At 39.0% G+C, this 16,707-nt stretch overlaps 1 protein-coding gene across 2 annotated transcripts in view; it reads right to left on the bottom strand.

Annotated features, from left to right (window-relative positions):
* Positions 1-12,879, bottom strand: part of Fggy (FGGY carbohydrate kinase domain containing) — a 363,123-nt gene extending 350,244 nt beyond the window's left edge. For both annotated transcript variants that reach the window (XM_021159484.2, XM_029476124.1), the window contains exon 1: positions 12,791-12,879. The gene's annotated coding sequence lies outside the window, so the exon portion shown is untranslated. The remainder of the gene's footprint in view (positions 1-12,790) is intronic.
* Between the last annotated feature and the right edge of the window lie 3,828 nt (positions 12,880-16,707).

Here is a 16,707-nt window from a genome sequence, read left to right as displayed (position 1 = left end):
CTTTCTTCCTTCCTTCCTTCCTTCCTTCCTTCCTTCCTTCCTTCCTTCCTTCCTTCCTTCCTTCCTTCCTTTCTTTCTTTCTCTTTCCTAAGCTCCAGGACTGTAGTAAAACCAGACAGATCCTGGGAGCCTACTGGTCATTGAACTTCAGTAAAAGCAGAGTTACAGAATACGATGTCGTTCTCTGTCCTTCACACAAACACTCATGGACACATATATCCACATACACAAATGTATACCCATGCATGTTCCACCACCCCTGCCAATACATACTAACAAATTACCATTCATATAGAGAAACAGGAACAAACAAGCCAAAATGAAAACATAAATCAGTAAAATGAACAGCCACTTAGTATTGGCAGAAATAACTAGTAATCAAAGGAAATAAAAGCTACTATAACTGTATTTTATATAGCCAACAATCTAGAGAAAAGACAACTTAAAAGTTCAGATGTGAGAAATGCAAAGAATATTCTAAGTTGCTGAAATTGAAAAACTAAGTAATGTCTGCTGTGAAAAACTATTTCAGTACAATTAAAGAATTCAAGGAAAAAATACTTGTGAACTTCAAGATAATACAACAGAAATCACCCAAAATGTAACAGAAATATTTTTAATATATACTTGTGTTTAATTATGAGGAGCAGTGTGTGAACATGAGTGGGTGTGTCTGAGGACTATAGCCAATTGTGAGCTGCCCAACATCAGTGCCTATGGAAGAATAGTGAGTAGTCTTAAAAACCGAGCCATCCCTCTAGCTACAATAGAAAGATGTTTAAAGTGGAACTAGAGAATAACTTTAGGAGGTCAAATGACATATGAAATGGGAGCTCTTAAAGGAGGCATCAAAAAGAGAGCCAGAAGAAATATTAAAAGATGGGATGATCAAAAACTCTCCAGCTATGTTGAAAACTATAAATCTGCATATCCAAATACCTTAACAAATTCAAAACACAAAGAATATTTTCAAAAAAGAGAGAAAACTACGTCCAGAAATACCAAAATTAAATGGTTGTAAATCTTTGAAAAAGATAAAATCTTGATGGTAGGAAAAAAGGGAGATGTTACACAAAAAGAATGAAACCGGTGTCTCAGAAATAAGAGAAAGTGGGAGCAAGATCTTTGAAGTATAAAAACAAACAAAACCTTATAATGTTCACAATTTTAAAGTATCTTTCAAAAACAAGGTCAAATGAAGACTTGTCCAGGCAAACAAAAGCTAAAACCTCCTCACCAGCAGAAGCACAAGAATAGGGCGGGCAGGGGAGGGGGCGAAATATAGTGCATAGAAAGCTACATCTATAAAATGGAATGAGGACTATAGAGTTAGCACATGGATAGACATAAAAACTGTCTTAAAAGAGTTTTAATAGCTCAAAAGACAGTGAACTGCTTTAACTTTAGTTAAAATCATCTATTGTGAAATTTAAAGATATACAGAAGTAAAATATGCAAAAACAGAAACATGAAGGCTAAGAATAGAGAACATACTTCTACATATTTCTTGTATGTGTAATCGTATGTTACTGATTATGATAAACTAAAGACAGCTATTAGAAATCCTAAAGCAAAAATAGAAGAACGCTACAAAGAAAAAAGTTAAAACGAAAGAAAGAAAGAAAGAAAGAAAGAAAGAAAGAAAGAAAGAAAGAAAGAAAGAAAGAAAGAAAGAAAGAAAGAAGATAGACAATGGAACGAAGATTTAAATGAAGCAGCAAGGTGGTGATTTTAAATTAATAATTATATCAGTGAAACAACTCTCCAACAAAAGACACATCATCCCGCACTGACTTATTTAGTTTAGATAAATGCTGCCTACAAAAAGCTCAACTTAAGCATAAGGTGAAAAATCAGACGTAGATCATGATATGCCATACCATGTTTGCTTGTCCACTAACCTAAAGATGCTCCTGAACCCTCTGTTGTAATCATAGGTGATGGCTTCCTGTAATGATCCAAAAGGCTTTTTCCCTTTTAGTCACTCCTGACTTTGGTGTCCTTTGTATTTCCTGGGTAAACAGAGTCCTATTTATTCACCTTTGTTCTCTTCATATTTCTATATTTCTATATAGACAACAAGATGTGCCTTGCCCATGAAAGATAGTCTGTGCTGCAAGCAGAAGAGATGTCTTTGCTGTCTGTATACCTCTGTGGATTCTGAGTTAAACTGCAGAACTTCAGCAAGGTCTTGTACAACCAGAACCAGAGCTGCTGTCGGTGCTGATCCTAAGGCTGGCAGTGCTCTATGGACAGTGCTTCACTCAAGACTGGTAATAAGATACACAAATGTGAGAGCCCTTGGGCTATTGTCAAACCTCAGTTTTGGAATGGATTTGAAGCTCAGACAGAATAAGATGTGTGTCGTGGAGATATATATTTGAACATGGGCATTAATGGCCCAAATACCTCTTTGCATCTATCTAAACAGGAACAAGCTGTCAAAAGGAGACAAGGATAGAAACTTCAGTGTACAGAAACCAGTGAGCTAAGGACACAGAATATGATGCTGGCCAAAGCAAAGTGTTGGCCTGGCCATTTGTCTGGTTTACAAAGAGTTGCTTCAGTGGGATTTCTTCATGTTTTTGTTACACTGCTGACATTTAACATCAGTTGTGACTGTCAATTGGCATTAGCTGTTTAGATAACAACCCTAATGATGCTTTGCTACAGTAAAGAAAGATGTATCAAACATAAAACATAAATGAATAATTACATCAAATGAAAAAAACACCCCAATTAAAAGATAGATTATCCACCTGGCATGGTGGCGCACGCCTTTAATCCCAGCACTCAGGAGGCAGAGGCAGGTGAATTTCTGAGTTCAAGGCCAGCCTGGTCTACAGAGTGTGTTCCAGGACAGCCAGGGCTACACAGAGAAACCCTGTCTCGAAAAACCAAAAAAAAAAAAAAAAAAAAAAAAAAAAAAATAGATTATCCACAGCTGATTTATTTAGTTTAATTAAATGCTGCCTACAAGAAGCTCAGTTTAAACATAATGTGAAAAGCCAGAAGTAGAACATGATATGCCATATCACAGCAATGAAAAGGAACAAAGTATCTCCATCAATATCCAACTAAGCAGGTTTAAAAATATATATGACCTAAACAATGACTAAGTAGATCTTTCTCCTAGCACTGTTTAGCAGAAACTGTGAAATAGCACAGGGTGATTCACCAAGAGGACCAATTTGTACTGAATAGCTTTGCTACAGTAAGGAAAGATATATCAAAGCAGACAGTTCAATTTATGTAACTAATCACAAAGTATCAGGGATACATAAAGCAAGCTATAATAGAACAGTAAAGAGAAATACATGTAAATGATTATGCTCTCCGTGATTGACAGGGACAAAAAACGGTAGACAGCTGAACAAGGGTGAGATCCAATGGGACTCCATCAACCCACCCTGACCGATTGGAACTTTCAATGTTACACAGATATTCTACCCAACCAGTACAACATGAGTGTTCTAATCAGAGTACAATCTGTGTTGGTTAAATAACTCTCATGAAATAACTCTAAACAATCCAGAGGATTCAAGTAATATAAGGGATGATCTATGACCATGACAGAACTATAGATCAGTGATCAAAAACTATAGAGCAAATCTTGAAATATATGGCATACATATATGTATAATGTTATAATTAACATACTTCTTAAACACAACTACGCAACTTTAATGTGCTTAACTCAACAGAAATTTAAAAATATAGTGTGTGAGTTTTAGGATATGAGTAGTGCCAGGCCTAGAAATTAACTGCATCAAACATCAATATGAGAAAAGTTTTAAGAAAAGACACTCAGCATCTCCCCGGAGGAAACTAGAAAGGATGAACCCCATATATGCTGAAGAAAAGAAATAATGAGCTGTACAGCAGAAATAATCTCTTTTAAGACAGAAAAATTATGGAGAAAATAAATTTGACTAAAAGCTAGCACTTTGAGAAGAACAAAAAAAAATTAATATAACTCAACCCAAAACTATCATGAAAATCAAGAGAAAATGTATACACTGCCAATATTGAGAATTAGAGAGATGAAATTAGAATGGGTTCTATAGCTATTAAAGTAACAGCTGGGAAATATTTTGCACAGTAGCATGCTAATAAATTTGACAAATTAGTCACTTTGTGTAAATCCCTTGTGGCACACAAACTATCAAGCCTCACTTAAGAAGAAACAGAATGGAATATTATCAACTGAACACAATGGCAAAGTGTAGCTTTCTGTCACCTCACCACAGCACACCGGCTGTGACAAGTCGACATGAATGAGGGGACCATTGGGAGAATGTGAGGGAAAGTGCATTAAAAAGACTAAGAATAAGGTCTCCCAGTCCCCCAGAGCAACAGGGAAAGCAGTGCCAAAAAAGAGTCCATGACTCTTCTTCCCTGGGGTGAGAGCAGCACCACCATCGAGAAGCCAGCTGTTGCAGATGTGCAGGATATCAACCAAGGCCTCTGCTCTTTCTTAACACCTGAAGAATTCTGAGGATTGGGCAGCTGAGAGAGTGGGGGAAAGGACCAGAAAGAGGGATCCATCCTAATCAAGCTAGTGGTTATCAGCAGCACCACTCACAAACTGCTACCAACTTCTCCCTCTGGTCCAGAGATGATGCTGACAATGCTCACCTCAGCCTCCAAGCATACTCAGCCTGAGTCTTCACAGGCGGCTCACAAACATACATGCAGTGGCTCAACTCTGCACAACTAGGAGAAAAAAAGCATGCAAATTTGATGGGGGAAAAAAATCTTTGCAGGATTAAGAGAAGGCACATAATCTTAGAGATGGGTCTCCAAACAAGGAAGTGAAGTCAGCCCAGCCAGAGAAAACACCAGTGTCTCAAAATCCCAGGTCAGCTGACCAAGGACGACGCACATGCATGCACTCCAAGGAAATACCACAGCACCAAAGAAAAACACTAGTGCCCATCAACTGAGACTAAGGAATTAAGACACAAGAAATGCTTGACAATGAATTAGAAGAAATTAAATAATTGTTTTAAGGACATTCAGTGACATACCTAGAAAACAAGAGAAAACAATCAGTGAAAGCAATACACAACAGAGAAACCAATGTCTATGAAACCAAGTTCTGGAGCTGAAGGAGACAATGCACATGTGAGTAGCACCAACAGCATACTGGCAGCACAGGATGGAGCACCTGTAACGCTAGTCAGTCCATCTGTAGTTATAATCGAAAAGAACGGGGGAGTGAAGACAACATGAGAAAGGCTGGGATTGCTCTGGCTCCACTTCTGCTGCCTTGATAAAGCACCATGATAAAAAGCAACTTAGGGGAGAAGGGGTTCCATGTAGCTCTCATTCCAGGCTACAGTCCATTGTTACAGGAATGTCGAGGCGGCGGAACGTGAAACAGTCAATCACTCACAGCAAAGAGCAGAGGAAAATGATCTTGGACACATGTCATGTTTCTACCCAACCTACTTTTCTCGCTTTTAAACCACTCAGGGACCAGCCGTAGAAATGGTGCTGCCCAAATTCAGGGTGGATCTTTCACCTCAATTAACCCAATTAAGAAAAATCACTCAGGAATACCCAACCTGCAGTGGGGAATCCTCAACTGACAGCTGTCTCCCAGGTGATTTTCAACCACGTCAGGTTGACAACTAAAATGATATAATAGTTTATGGGAGTTCCCAGAGGAGATGAAAATGGGGCAAGAATGGTACTTTAAACAAACAATAGCTGAAAACTTCTGAAATCCTGTGAGAAATGCGGATATTCGGGTCCGTGAGTCTTAAAGGTGTCAAAGAGCTCAAACATGTCCAATCCAGAGAAGATGGACTACTTAGATACATCACGATAGTGTCAAAATAAAATTTTTTTGAAAGCAGCAAGAGAAAAAAGAAATTTGCATATGTAGAAGCCTTCAGTAGAATACTAATGTATTACTCAGCACAACTTTACAGATGGAAAGAGAACAGAATGCATGCTCAGTGCACTGCTCTTTATTTCCCCATTTAAGTAAAACAGATGCAGCAAAACTATCATTTACTAATGAACAAGAGGCAAACAAGAAAAGTGACCCCAGACCTATATCACCCATTGCTGGAACCTCCGGAAGGAGACCTAAGCAGGGTCTTCAGGTAGGACTGAAGGAATCAGTGGATCCCTTCATGTGGACGACATGAAAAGAGGTCACAGTAAAAACTTACCAGTAAGGCAAATATATAGTCAAATTCAGAATACTAGAAGACAAAGGCAAGTGAACTATTTTTTCTGAAGTTAAAGGATTATACTGAAATATAATCCCTTTTAGAAGATAAAAAGTATTAAGAATAGCAACTACAATAATTTATTAATGAACACACTGGATAAAATAAGTAAGTCATAACATAAATTAGGAGATATATGTAAAGTTTTCATATGTGGTTGAAGGTTGAATGAAAATTCACTCATAATGATGTTTTATAGAAAGTCCATGATAATGGACAGGCTAGCTCTATAGTGCACATACAATGGAGAACAAGAGAGAAACCCATCATTATTATATTTTTAAAAATCCTCAAAGCTCAAAAGACAGGAGGAGAGGATAAAGAAACAAAGGAATTGGAAACAATAAAATGGCAAGAGTTTGTACCTAGCAATAATTACTCCAGATATAAATGAACTAAATTCTCAAATCAAAAGATTAACTATCTTTCAAACCATAACGATATGAAGCTAGAAATCAGGAACAAGGAAAAAACTCAGAAATAAAAACACACATTCTTGAACAAAATAATTTCAAAATTGAAACCAGAAGGGAAAATAAGAACTATTTCGAGATCAGTGCACAAAAGCTTACAGGAGACAGCAAAAATAGTTCTAAAAGAGGAAAAATGCACAGATAAATAAAAATTCTTAAGTAACCTATGTTTGTATCTCAAAGGTAGCAAAAGAAACAACACCCACCATAGTAGAAATATACAGAGACAAGAAAGATTATAAATAAGATCAATAGGATGAATTGGTATTTTGAAAAGATAAACAAAACTAAGCCTGTATTTACACTGAGGAACAAACGAAAAGGCAAAATCAAAAATGAAAGAGAAGACATTACTTCTAATAGCCCCCAAATAAAATAAGATCATAAGAAACTAGTATAAAAACAATGTATGCCCACATGTTGGACAGGCAAGAAGAAATGACAAAATTTATAGCGGTGTGCAATCTACCAACAGTGAGTCGTGGAGAAACAGAAGAGGTAGTCAGCTCTTGCCCTCTTCTCTTCCCCTCTTGCTCTTGCTCTCTTCTCTTCCCCCTCTCTCCCCCTTCCCCTCCCCCTTCTCTCTCCATGTGCTCATGGCCAGCCTCTTCTCCCCCCTCTCTCTTTCTCTGTCTCAACTACTCCCTCAACTCCCTTCCTCATGCCCTAAATAAACTATACTCCATACTTTAAAAAAGAAAAGAAAGAAAAGCTAGTCAGACTCATACTGAGTGAAGAGACAAGTCAGTATTTAAACATCTACTATGTACGAAATTCTCCAACAATAACTTTTTAAAAACCTTTGATCAAAGATAGTCCAGGATCTGATGACTTAACTAATGGGTTCCATCAATATCTAAGAAGAGTTGACACCAATCCTTCATGACCACATGCCATTTCTATTCTACATAATCTGCAAGTCTAGGAAAAAATATTTAAAAAGCATGAAAATTGGGAAGAGAAGAAGAAAATAATTCATTTGTAGACATAATCTGTGTTTCTTATTTGTGTTTACACACACAGTGAATGCAAACATGTTCACATGTGTGCATACATGAGTGAGAATGTACAAACACATATGTGTCTGTAAGGAAGCCAGAAGTTGAAGCACAGGTGGTAAATTTACTCACTCAGTCACTCCCCACTTGATTTTTTGAAACGGGGTCTCTTTCTGAACCTGGAACTCAACCCTAGACTATCTGACCAGCAAGCCCAGAGATCTTCCCATGTCTGCTTTCATGGTGCTAGAATCTCAGGCTCAAGCCACAGTGCCTGACTTTCCATGGGTGCTGGGATCTGAACCCAGGTCTGCATGCTTATGTGCTATCACTTTATCAATCAAGCCATCTCCCCAGACCCTGAGAATATATATATATATATATATATATATATATATATATATATATATAGAGAGAGAGAGAGAGAGAGAGAGAGAGAGAGAGAGAGAGAGAAGCTCCTTCTTGGACCGTGGTCATACTTGGAACAGGGCTTCTACAAGACAAGTATGTCTGGAAGACTGTGATGCAAGACCACTTTAGCTGGCTCTAAGTGAGGTCTTCTGAACCAAAAAGAGCATATACAGCTCTTCCTAAATTTCAAGATGTTTGTGTCTGAGATGAAACTGAACCGTACTTGAGCAAGAGATGTGCTTAGGTATATAATGTAAAAACAACGCAGTGACTCCTGGAGGCAGACCAAACAAAACTAGAGTGACCCAGGGAAAGGTAACCAGGATGCATGGAAACAGTAGCTCAGCTCGGTTCAAGACGTATTCTGAAGCCACCTTTCTACAAAGGCCAGTAGACACAGAATCCATTGGATCCCATAGCCCTCATTGATTAAAACTAAGGGAAGGTAAAAATTAGACGAATCATACTTCCTGATTTCAAATTACATTGCAAAGCCATAGGATTAAAATCAGATCAAAAACAGATGCCACAACCAACAGAATACAATGGACTTCTGAACTAAGCCACAAATCATCTTCAAAATCACACACCAAAAATTCACAATGGGGAAAAAGTTTCTTCAACAGATGATGTTGGAGAAACTGGCTAGACACATGCAAAGGGATGAAGCTAGATTTGTCCATCAGACAGAGAGACAGACAGACACACACACACAAATATAACCAGCCTTCCACATTTATAGATATAATCAGCCAAAAAAGCAAAACTTTTAGGAAATAATTGTATATATATTAAACTTATAGGACCCTTTTTACTCATCATTATTTTTAAAGCAGTATAGCATGACAATGTTCTGGTTTTTATCTGTTATTCTAACAAATAGCCTGACCAAATGTGGGTGAGGAAACCATTCACTTCAGTTCACAATCGTAGATTAATCTGTCACAGAGGGAAGTCAAGATAGGCAGAAACTCAAAGCAGGACCTTGAAGGTGGGCCTGCTTGAAATTCTATACATTTGATCTCTGATCAAACAATTCTATTCAAAGCCAAAGAAGTACAGCAGGGACATGGAGAATGCTGCTTGCTCACTGGCTGTCTTAGACCTGCCTAGGGATGGTGTTGCCCACAGTAGGTTGGACCTCCTACATCAATTAGCAGTCAGTACAGTTAGATAGAGGGAGGAAGGGAAAGAGAAAGATGAGCGAGGGGGGAGAGGGAAGGAAGGAAGGAAGGAAGGAAGGAAGGAAGGAAGGAAGGAAGGAAGGAAGGAAGGAAGGAAGGAGGGAGGGAGGGAGGAATGGAGGGGTAGATATGAAATACTATCACTAAATTTCTTTCTAGGGGAGGGGGTCTACCCCCTTCCTCGCTAACAACAAAAAAACAAGGTACAAGTCCATGAACGTTCACCATGGGGAAACAATGAGTGTATTGGCTTACTTATAGAGCATGGGTGAGCGGTTAGTGACAGAAGCTGAGAGAACTCCAAAGTAGCCATACTGGAAAGTCTTCACCCTGTGTAAATAATGGCTTCCCAGTAGCCATAAAGATGGAAACCCCTTCCCCAGTTAGCACCATCTTACTCTAGCACCTCCTCTGGAACCTAAGGCCACATTCAGTTGGGGAATGATTACCAAAAAGTGGTGTTTTACTCTGATGTGGGTCCAATGACTTCCTACATGCTCTGTCTAGACAAGAAGGCACAGCTCATCTCAATAGGATGGCAGCTATTTTGCTTGAAGGATAACATCCTAAATTAAAAAAAAAAAAAAACTTGAACACTAATACGGTTTTGGGTCTCTAGAAGGCTTGGAACAAAAATCCTCTGCAGATACAAGCAGCAAAGGAATTCTGTAATATCACCACCATGTAGAATCTAAAAGGCTCTAAGTTAAAACAGAAAATAAAATGATAGTTACCAGCAGGTGAGAGGCAGAGGTCATATGATGTTGGTCAACCACTATATACTTTCAGTTATGAACTGAAAATCTTCTGGAGATCCAATGTAAACATGTGATAAAGTTAGCATTATATTCTTGCAATTTGTTCATAGAGCAGAATTTAAAATTATTCATCACCAAGGAAAACGAATACTATGTCAGATGTTACATGTCTATATACACATATAAAAACATATGATTTACATTGATATAACACTAGATAGATAGATAGATAGATAGATAGATAGATAGATAGATAGGTGGATAGATAGATAAATAGATAGATAGGGTTAGTTATACCCCACTAAGGCTGGGAGAGGCAGAATAAAACATAATCTGGATAACCCTGTGGTGATAAGAGTGAAATGTAAAATGTCTCCTGTCTGGGAAGTTAACAAATCCCATTATTGGTGTATCTGTGTTATCTGTGTGACTGTTCCCAGAGAGGATTAACTTAGAGACAAGATCCATGCTGGATGTGAATGGCACCATCTCATAGCAGGATGTGATCAAACAGGGACTGAGAGCCCACCAGTCTCCCTTTTGTTGAGTTTCATCTTGTGTATTGTGGAACCAATGTGTTGTAAAGAATGTTTCCCCATTAATCTCTGATTAGTCCAATAAAAGGCTCCTTTTCTTACAATGATAATCTATACATTATAAAAACAATTATGAAAACTATCATGTAAGAATTACATTCACAATATCCAGTCCTTTTGTGTTTGGCAACAATTAGGTCTAACTCTATTATCTATCCTGTCTTGGTGAGTCCAGAGTTCCATACTATTATTTTCCAACCTAACTTTTACTACTAACCTAAAAACATCTTAGACCTAAAGTCATCTCCCTCCTGACCATGATGTGAGCTGTTCCTACCATAGTGAACTGAAATCATGAGCCAAAATGACTTCTCCTGCCTTAAGTTATTTTTCTCATGGGTTTCTCATAGCAACAGGAAGTGTAAGGAGGCTTTTAGATCAAATGGCTTTGTCGCTGGCATTCCTCACATACAGCTTCAGGCCCAGGTGACTTTGCTGGTGAGTTCTACTAACCACTAGAGAGAAAATGTGTGTGTGTGTGTGTGTGTGTGTGCGCGCATGCGCGCGCACGCGTAAAAATACTCCCTAACTGATTCTTTAAGGCCAATATTAGTCAGAAAATAAAAGAAAGGAAAATTACAAATCAAAACCCATTATCAACAATGATGCTGGAATGCTTAAAATCTCAGCAAATGGAATCTAAAATATACAGTTAATTGTATGTCAGTCACTACTACATGGGGCTGCTACTAACTACCCTGGCTGAGAACACCTCTCTTCCTGCGATCATCTCAAGAGTTAAATGATCTCTATGGCACAGTCCTGACAAAGAACTGTGTCAGACTCCCCTTCTAGCTGAGAGTTTAAAGACAGGGCTTTCCCCAACCTGGTGTTGTTGTTGTTGTTATCGTCGTCCTTTAAAAAGCTACTAATTGGCTGTAGTTTTTAGATAAAGGTTATAAAACAAACTAAACTCCAGAACACAAAGCCCAGCAAAATTCATCAGAGCCTGGATCAGAACCTGGCACCCTTCCGAGAAACACAGTGCTCCACCAACTGGGTTATTCCCTTCTCCTACTTGCACACTTTGACTTCCTAATCCTAAGCCACTCCCCCCTCAAAAAAAATCATTTACAGGCCCCCTTCATCCCCTATATTCCACCCCAAACCCCATCAGTCAGGAGTAGTCCTCTGGGGCTCTTATTCATACAGCCAGGGCAGAAGCCTTTAAGTCATGACCAAGCATGACAGCTGCTTTAGCAGGAGACTCCAGAAGACAGACTAGCAGCACCCCCAGCTAGCAACAGAAAAGAGAAACATCAGGCCTCACATAGCTCACAGTAAAGACGGGAAACCCTTTAAAAAGGACAAAAAAAATGAAACAAAAGACAAATCTACAAATCCAGCCACAAACTCAGACTTGAATTGTTCCTTATGGATTTGCTCCCTAAAAGCACAATCCAATGGGACCTTTTGAATTGACACACACACACTTGATCAAAAAGAATCAAACTTGGCCACAGCTTGCCCTTTAACTAGGAGAAGAAATTCGAGCTAAAATGTAAGCAGTGCTCCAGTGAACGGACCAGTGACAGAGGAGTTCCCCCACAGTGCGTGTCTCCATCCTGAAATGGTCATGAAGTTCATAAAAATGGAAAGATCCCCCTATATCCTTCCTGGCCTGCAGCCCTGTAACAAGACAGATGGCATTATCCCATTTAAACTGAAGTATGCATCAAACACTATCTCCAGATGCTCAGCTTCTATAGCCTTAAACAGCACCAGCCTTGAAACGCCTTTACATTGCCAAACTTGAATTCAAAGACTTAAAATGTTTAGAGAATTGTCCCCAAATTGGGGTGTGGGGGAGGGGGGGTGCATTGCAAAATTCTCTTTTCTGGGAGAAAGAAAAAACACTTTATTTAATTAACTGTACACTAGTCAGAGAGATAGGGCCTTAGGCCCCAGACTTCTGTAGGGCAGTCATTGGGATGCAGTAAAGGCCTCTCCCTTGGGCAAGACACCTCACCTAGAATACACACGAAACTGAAAGGCCAGCCAGTGGCCTGGCTGAAGTGAGACCCAAAGGTGAAGGAGGGAAACATTTAGCAGGCTAGAGAAGCTTTTTGGGGGGAGCTGGCTGAGAGCCTGCATGCCTGCAAGAGCCCCTGGGAGGGTCACTTACTTGTCCAATATGAAATCACATTCTAGCTAGCAGGCCAGCAGGCCACCAAGCACAGCCGCACCGCACCCAGCAGGGCGGTCCAAACAAGCTGTGACTCCGCCCGCTTCAGTCCAGCCCCTCCAGCAACCCTTGTAAGGCGCAACCTGATTGGTCCTTTGAAACGGGCACCGTGAATGGCCAGTACTTGTGAGCCCTGCCCCTCCCCACTGTAGTGTAAGTCTTGCGTTTGCATTTCAAAATCCTCTCGCTGCCTCGATTTTAAAGATGCCCAGGTAACAGAGACTGCTCAATCTAAGCAATCCCCTCTGAGCGCCAGCTAACCTAGCCAACCTACAGTATGTGGTGGATATTTCCTGTTAAATCGCCCTCGGCTGAGCGCCAGGATTGCTATGGGCTTTAATTCCTTGAACTCTTTATACCTGGTGCTTTTCAGGAACTCTCACACTTTATGCTGTGGTCGAGGCTTTGAGGTAGAGACAACATCGTAAATCTAAAAGATATATGACCCCTGCCTTTAAGAAGTTGACATACTGGTTGATATTGACCTTTCCAGTAAGCTACATGGACTCTCGGTATCCTCATCGCTAGATACTGAGAGTCCAAAACGATACTGAGAGTCCAAAACCGGTTTGGCTTTCCCACCCCCCCCCCCTGGGGACTATTCCAAGGTTGCGAAAACCAACCCTTCTCAATAACAGAGACTTCCTTAGTCAGACCTAGTGTGTTTATTATGTTAAGACTAGTATCCACATAACCTGAGAGTAAACGAGTGATCGATCTCGAGTGATTGATCTTGATCGATCTCTCTCCGCCATCCAGGTAAGAACTCGGTGAGGCTGAAGCCACAGGATTAGTCCTGCACTCTCCTGGAGGTCTTGGTTTGGATTTATTTTCCTCTACACAAGCAGTGTTCAACCTTCTTTGGTGTCCTATATCAGATATTTACATTACGATTCATAACAATAGCAAAAGTAGATAGGTGAAGTAGCAAAAAAAAAAAAAAATAGAATTTTATGGTTGGGTCCCAACAACCTGAGGAACTGTTATAAAGGGTCTCAGCATCTGGACAGTTAAGAACCTAACTGTTAAGATCTACACTATGATTGCATTTCCAGCTATTCAAAAAATTGTCTGCACAGTCTCAGATCTGTTACTTAGTCATGTGGACCAAGCATACAACAGGAATTATAATATTAAGACCTGGTTGTCTTTCTTTCCGGAGCACTATGAAGAACAAATTAAGTACCAGACATGTATGTGTTTTGCAAAAGTTTGGATGCTTAATACACATACTATATTGCCTCAGCTCTTCCTTAATATGTCCCAGAAATGCAGTGTGCCTGTTGCCTCACAGACTATGGCTTGGGGGAGAACATGAAAGGTCTCCTCTTTGCTAAACATAAATTAGTGTGTTGGCCTTTATGAATAACTGTTTCTCATCTTTGCTGTATTTGAGTTTTTATTTGATTCCTCTTAAATAGCATATGATCAGTAGCAAAAATAGCGTTGTGGCTGGGCCTCCAGCAGCCATTTTAAACAATAAAAGGACCTTGGGATAAGAAGCACACAGAGGAAAGAAACACGGTGAAAGAAAGTGAGTTTCTAATGCTGTGTACCTCAGACCAGGCTGAGTCCAAAAGACCCCACAGCTCATCTAGCACTAGAAATCAGGTGACTGACCCCTACTACAGAACCATCTGAAACTATATCATATAAATGTTGTGCAAAAGGTTGGATGCTTAATACATATTATGCATTGCCCCAGCTCTTCCTTAACCTATCCCAGAATGGAATGTGTCTGCTGCCTCAAGGACTATGGGAAATGTACATTTTCAGGCTACAATTTATGCAAAGAAATAACAAATCTTGAGTACTTTATAAAATACTAGCTGACATAATGTGGCTGAAAAACAGAAGAGGAAATGGCTCCATGCAGAAGGCAGCAAGCACGTGGGATTGCCTTTCTTCATTAACAGCCTGCTCTCTGAAAATCTAACTCACTCCAAGAAACCAGCATCAATCCCATTGGAACCCAGTATTCCCAGTGACATAATTACCTCCCACAAGTCCTCACAACTTACATGTTCTACCACTTGTCAACATCACCGCACTGGGGACCAAGCTTCCAGCATATGAATACTGTGGAAACTAGATCAAAGCATGTCTAAACTACAGCAGTAGAGTATACAGATGTATACATATGAAGTCATGCTCACTCTTATATTATACACATGTAGTCACACAGCTGCAAATTAAGTCGTGATACAAAAGGATATACATAGACACACTGATAGAAATCACACAACCACATGTGTAACCAACCACACTTTGTATGACCATATTTGTATAGTCTTACATTATCACTTCATCCTCATATATCATACATATAATTATACTTAGGCACACAAGCACATAAATTTAGAGATACAGAAAAGCATATGTACACAAATAAACAGATGTATTCATAGACATAAGCATACATGAATCCATAACATCGTTAACATAAACAATTCCTCATCTACTTTACATGACAGATTTCTGTTAACAAATGTTCTACAGGGAAAAGAAGGATGTGTTCACTTTTTGCAAATGTTCATTGTTTCCATTCATTAGTCATTGAGTATTTGATGGCAATATATAGATATAATATAATGAAGAATACACTCAGAAATGATAGTGGCATCTGAGTGCTAAGGTCTGTCATAAAAATTAATGATACTATTGCATAACATATGGACCAGAATTCCTCTTGGATCATATATTCTCAAATATTTATTGCTCCCATATCCTTGAATAGTTTGAATGCCTCTGGAGTTGTAAATAATGACATCAAGATGTAAGATTATAAGGATTATAAATTATTAAGGATTATAAATAATTCCTTGCATTGCTTGAAAAACTGTAACTCAAATTTGTTGAAGCAAATAGCCACTTTATTGATTCACACAATTGGCTGATTTAAGAAGAAACTGAAACTCATAAGAGTCATCCAGCAATTCCAATTATGTCTTAAATGACCATTTATTCTCCAGGTTTCATCTCTTAATTCCTATGATTGCTCCATACTCCAGTGGGATCATGCCACACAGCAGAAAATATGGCAATCAAGTGCTTTAACATCACCATACCTTCATGAATCTTGGTTGAAGAAAGGCAATAGTATCTTCATACTCACAGTTCTTGTAAGAATACCAGATATGTGTCCAACCCTAGGAATGGGCTGGGAAGATGTGAGCCTCACACTGGTGAAAGAGACAAGATGGGGAGGGTGAAAAGATATTATAAGGCCATGAATGGATATCAAAAAATGTACTGGAAGAAAGTAGAACAGAGAAGATCTAAAGCTTTGTGACAGTATTTATAAGAAATGATGAACTCACATACTAAGACGGCATTTTTGTGATGTTATAATCTCACACATTCAAAACAAACTATGGTGAAGAAAAGAAAAAGACCTAGAGAGGCCTGCAGAGGGAAAGTGACTGAGCCAAACTGTGTATGGACATGATAAAACTATCCCAGTCAGTGAGAATGTTGAAAGCCTTGATAGATGTTCATGTCTCATAAACACATCTATTTGAAATTACATGTTTCAGTATGTGTCAAGTTTACATCTAATGTAAAAAGCAAGATGTAGCATAGCTGGAAGTATGGGGTAATAGGAACAATGTAAGAATTAGCAATGGAAAGATTCTGGTAGTTGGTGGATTTGGATGGTGGGCGCACAAGCTCATTAAATTCCTTGTTTACTTTATATAAATGCATATATTTAAATTTTTCTTAAGAACACATATTTTTTTTAAATTTATTTTTATTAGGTATTTTCCTCGTTTACATTTTCAATGCCATCCGAAAAGTCCCCCATACCCACTCCCCCAATCCCCTAACCCACCCACTCCCCCTTGTTGGCCCTGGAG

The sequence above is a fragment of the Mus caroli genome, chromosome 4, assembly GCF_900094665.2.
Source record: "Mus caroli chromosome 4, CAROLI_EIJ_v1.1, whole genome shotgun sequence".
NCBI classification, from domain to species: domain Eukaryota; kingdom Metazoa; phylum Chordata; class Mammalia; order Rodentia; family Muridae; genus Mus; species Mus caroli.
This window is presented reverse-complemented; position numbering and strand designations above follow the sequence as displayed.